Source organism: Kogia breviceps, chromosome 12 (genome assembly GCF_026419965.1).
Source record: "Kogia breviceps isolate mKogBre1 chromosome 12, mKogBre1 haplotype 1, whole genome shotgun sequence".
Classification (NCBI taxonomy): Eukaryota; Metazoa; Chordata; class Mammalia; order Artiodactyla; family Physeteridae; genus Kogia; species Kogia breviceps.
The window spans coordinates 44,148,783-44,154,201 of NC_081321.1; the positions used below are offsets into that span (position 1 = coordinate 44,148,783).

Genomic DNA, 5,419 nt, shown 5'->3' on the forward strand with positions numbered 1-5,419 from the left:
TCTTTTTCATGGTAATATTGGTTCAGCTGCTGAGCCCCAGATTTCGCTGCAGATTTAAGCACAGAGCTCACCAATAGCCCCTGGGTCCCCTGATAACCTGGCTTGATCATCTGAAGGCTGGAGCCTAGGTCTATGGCCTCATCTCAGCCTCACTCCTTGGGTCTATTGTAGTTCTGAGCAGCAGAGTACAAAGCTATGCCTGACTTTGTAGTAGATTCCCATTCCTGGCAACAGCTGGACCACGTTGTACATATGCTGCTCTTGCTTATACTAACATTCTAGAGTAGAGAAGGCACATCTTTATCTCCCTGGATCAGGCTGAACCCTGCCTAATAGCTGTGGAACAGAGACCAGGGGACTCCCTGGGAGGCCCCTCCCTGTGCTGCTGTCCATGTGGCACCTTGTATTTGATTGAAGAAAACCTGCATGGCTTTCACATCCTCCAGGCTATAAAGATGAAGCTGCAGAGGGTCTAGGAATCAGTCTCATGATCAGTCTGCTCCAGGGACATCCTTGGTGGAATACAAAGTGGGTGAGGCCAGCCAGGGACTTTGTGAGCAGAGTCTGGCAGAACCAAGAGCCTGCTGTGGGTGGCTGGATCCCCAGAGATGAGGAAAAAGGCACCAGGGTCTTTTTCTGGTCGCCACATGAAGTGACAACCACAGGGTACAGCAGGAGGCACTAAAGGAGCAGGTCATGGTGGGTCTTGGTGATGTCTAGCTGGATCTGACTGTACTACAGTGAAAGACAACACACAAACTGTTTCCTTTGGGCTGTGGTCTGAAGGAACCCAGAGCTCAGTTAGAGGACATCTCACCCAGCAACTCCCAGCCTCTCTTCCTTTTAAGTTTGGGGCCAGAGAATGGGACTCAATTGCTCTTCTTGGTCTCCCGATCCAGATCACCAGGGACTTCCTCTGCTTTACAATGGGCCCCATTCCAGGCAGGTATGGGGCCCCAAATCACCACACAATCCAGTCAGTGAGAAGTGAAACTGCTCTGGTAGATCTAGACCCACTCTGCCCAGTTCTCTGTCCCATGAGGAGGAAAGATGGTTGCTTTCCCCAATGATCAGCAAGGGATATGACCTCTATAATTATTTGCCCATTTGTATTGACTGCTCAAACCTTGTCCCCTTGTTACACACTCAGCCTGAAAATACATTGGCATTTCCTACATGTCCCTGCCACATTTCATCTCCAGCTCACAAAAGAAGCTGTGGAGGGAATTTTCTGGTGGTCCAGTGGTTAAGACTCGGCACTTTCAATGCTGTGGGCCTGGGTTTGATCCCTGGTCAGGGAACTAAGATCCCATTTTGCACAGTGCTCCCCCCCAAAAAAAAATAAATGCCACGGAGACCCGCAGTTAAGAGAGATCAAATAACAGTGATTCTGATATAAAAGCAATGTTTACTTTCTCTTTTCAGTTTAAAAATTAACACAAGCAAGCTATAGTATCCAGTTGGGGAATTAGAAAGTAAAAGGTAGATGAACGGGGAAAGATTACAGTATCCTTCATGTCTAGTACATAATATAACCACAGTACCTTTCCATTGAAATAAAGAGAAATTGGAAGAAAAAATAGGGGCTAGGACCTATTAAGAGAGGGGGCAAAGCTGACTCTGGTCACATGTCTTTCAGCACTGGGATCAAATGAATAGCACACTTCTGCCCTAAGCTGTCTCAACATTTCTAACTACCTGTTGTGCACAGTCCTTGTACACAGTCCTATCAGAGACATTTGAGACAGGAGATAGGGTTCCTCGGAGGTCTTCCCTATCCAAAAAATGTCTGGAAATGTTTCTGTATTAGTCCCAGTATAAGGCACGTCAGAATGGTTGTGGAATGCTTGACAAAGTATATCTGATCTTCCATAGGCATTGTGAAGTCTTTAATCTCAGGGCTTTCCATCAGCCGTTTGCCTACTCCTTCCAAATGCTCCCAAGATTTATCCATGCACTTCTGGGTAACACTAATGGCAGAAGTCTTTAACTCTGCTACCAGCTCAGTGGAAGGGAGCTTCTCAGCAAATTCAACTATCAGTTGCTCTGTCTTGTAGAGCACCCACTTATGTTCCTGCCTACATGCCTCAGGAAGGGTAACTGAGCGCTGCAACTGCCTAAGCTCCCCTAGGGATCCTCCCAGATCCCCCAGAATGACCTAAGCATTGTCAATCCCTTCTTCCTTATTGTGCTTTTTGCTCTCATGGATGAGGGTTTCAGTGGTGTCCTTTCCTCCCATCTTAACAAGCTGAAGCTGCAGAATGTGGGCCTCAGTTGTGCAACCAACCTCGTCCAGGGCCACCTCCAGAGCTAAGTTGGATAGGTACTCAGAGAGAGGGGCTAAGAAGGGGACTGTGCGCAAGAGATCCTGGCAAGTTTGGGGATCTGGGAGAGGGATCTGGTTGGAGAGCACGTTCAGAGGATGCCCAGTTTCTGTGAAAGATGGCTGGAAGTTCAGGGCCCCTTCCTGGGAATTTCTTGGAAAGGCAGCCCCTTGGGACAGCAAGACACAGCAAAGGAGCAGCACAGCCTGGATCATGGTGGGTCAGCAGAACAGCCCTGCTGGAAAGAAGCAGCGCTCAGGTTGGGAAGTGGGGAAAGGCTTGGGATGAAGAGACACCAGGACTGGTCAGGACTTGGAAGTGTCTTAGCCCTTGGAAATTTCAATCACGCTGGACATCAAAACTTATAGGTTGTGGGAGATACTCACCTGCTCCTGGTAAAAAAAAAGAAGCCAGAGGAATGAGATGGTCTGAACACGGCCTTTGCCTCTGTGCTTCTCTGATCTGAATGACTGCTTTCTAGATCTGACCTTCTCTTTATCCGAGACAAAACAGTTGACCCCTCTGAAAACAGTGAAGGACATAACATTCACAAATATTTATCTGCCTCTTCTCAGTTTAGGCTTTGCCCTTACCTTTGCCCCCACCTTTGCTCCCATGCTGAAATTAGGTTTCTCCCTTTTCCTGCCCCATATCCCTCTCATCCTAAGGATTTCTCTAGACCTAAACTTCGATCAGAAAAAACTTCTCTGGGTCTTCTGGGGAAGTGGGAGGTGAAAGGCAGGGATGCCAGTGATTTCTGGGTAGGAGACCCCAAAATAGTTCTTTAAAAATTTTTATTATTTTTTAATTGAAGTACAGTTGATTTACAATTTACAATGTTGGGTTAGTTTCAGGTGTACAGCAAAGTGATTCATATATATATATATTCTTTTTCAGATTCCTTTTCATTATAGGTTATTACAAGATATTGAATATAGTTCCCTGTGCTATATAGTAGGTCCTTGTTGTTCATCTATTTTACATATAGCAGTGTGTATCTGTTAATCCCAAACTCCTAATTTATCCCTCCCCCCACCCCGTTTCCCCTTTGGTAACTGTAACTTTGCCCAAAATGTTTTATTTATTTATTTGGCTGCGCCAGGTCTTCATTGTGGCACGTGGAGTCTTTAGTTGCGACATGCAGGATCTTTTAGTTGTGCATGCACGAGGGATCTAGTTCCCTGACCAGGGATCGAACCCAGGTCCCCTGCATTGGGAGCACAGAGCCTTAACCACTGGACCACCAGGGAAGTTCCCCCAAATAGTTCTTATTCAATGGATTTAATAGGTAGAGGAATAGTACAATAGAATCCACCAGAAGTCAGACCAGATAAGAGCAACTTTTCAGTTTTTACATTAATTCTGGTGCAATTCCCTAATTAAATGCATCCATTGCCTTGATAGTACCCCTTTCTAAGCCTATATCAAAACTATAGGAATTGGGCTTCATTTCTCATACAGGGGTCTAGGTGAGAAACTGTAGTCTGAACAGTAAGGACAATGGCATACAGTGCCTCCTAAAACTGGTACAAAAGTCCACACATCATTGTGGCATAAAGGTTTCTCTCTGGTGCCATAACCCACCTTGGAATACAACCAAAGGGAACAGGTCAATGAAGGGGTCTTGGGTCCCTCCTCCTATCTTTTTTTTTTTTTTTTTGCCATACGCGGGCCTCTCACTGTTGTGGCCTCTCCCGTTGCGGAGCACAGGCTCCGGACACGCAGGCTCAGCGGCCATGGCTCACAGGCCCACTCCGCAGCATGTGGGATCCTCCCGGACCGGGGCACGAACCCGCATCCCCCTGCATCGGCAGGCGGACTCTCAACCACTGCGCCACCAGGGAAGCCCTATATACACTATTGATACTATGTATAAAATAGATAACTAATGAGAACCTACTGCATAGCACAGGGATCTCTTCTCAATGCTCTGGGGTGACCTAAACGGGAAGGAAATCCAAAAAAGAGGGGATATACGTATAGCTGATTCACTTTGCTGTACAGCAGAAACTAATACAACATTGTAAAGCAATTATACTCCAATAAAAATTAGTAAAAAAAACTGAGGTATACTTGATGTACAATATAAGATATACAACATAGTGATTCACAATTTTTAAAGGTTATACTTCATTTATAGTTATTATAAAATATTGACTATATTCTCTGTGCTGTACAATATATCCTTGTACCTTATTTATTTTATACATAGTAGCTTGTACCTTTTAACCTGCCCCTGTATTTCCCCCACCCCTTCCCTCTCCCAGCTGGAAACCACTGGTTTTTTCTCTATATGAGTCTGTTTCCTTTTTGTTATATTCACTAGTTTATTGTACTTTTCAGATTCCACATATATGTGGTATCATATAGTTTTTGTCATCTTGTTTGACTTATTTCACTAAGCATAATACCCTCCAAGTCCATCCATGTTATTGCAAATGGCAAAATTTCATTCCTCTTTATGGCTAAGTAATATTCCATTACATATATACCACATCTCCTTTATCCATTGATGATGTGTTGATGGACACTTAAGTTGCTTCCATTTCTTGTCTATGGTAAATGCTGCTGCTATGAACACTGGTGAGCATGTATCTTTGTGAATTAAAGTGTTTTCATGTTTTTCAGATATATACCCAGGAGTGGAATTGCTTGGTCATATGGTAGTTTTATTTTTAGTTTTTTTTTTTTGAAGAACGTCCATACCGTTTTCCACAATGTCTACACCAATTTATGTTCCTACCAACAGTGTACAAGGGTTCCCTTTTGTCCATATCCTCACTAACATTTGTTATTTGTGTTCTTTTTGATGATAGCCACTCTGACAGGTTTTGATTTGCACTTCTCTGATTAACGACATTGAGCATCTTTTCATGTGCCTGTTCTGATGCATACTCTTTTCACCCTAAAGATTTATCCTAGACAAAGGATCTTGAGGTGAGAATGTTTTTGTGTGTCTTGTGTAGGAAAAGCAAGAGAAAAGGGAAGGCTGATAGTCTCTTTTAACCCTAATAGTTAAAAGTTCTTAAACAAACATAGCAGGTGGAGGGTTGAGGTATTTAGACAGATTGGCAAGTCAGATCAACATTGGCAAC

General features: G+C 44.1%; 1 pseudogene; it reads right to left on the reverse strand.

Moving 5' to 3' along the window:
- Nucleotides 1–1,774: 1,774 nt before the first annotated feature.
- On the reverse strand, nt 1,775–2,539 carry LOC131766336 (apolipoprotein F-like; annotated as a pseudogene).
- Between the last annotated feature and the right edge of the window lie 2,880 nt (nt 2,540–5,419).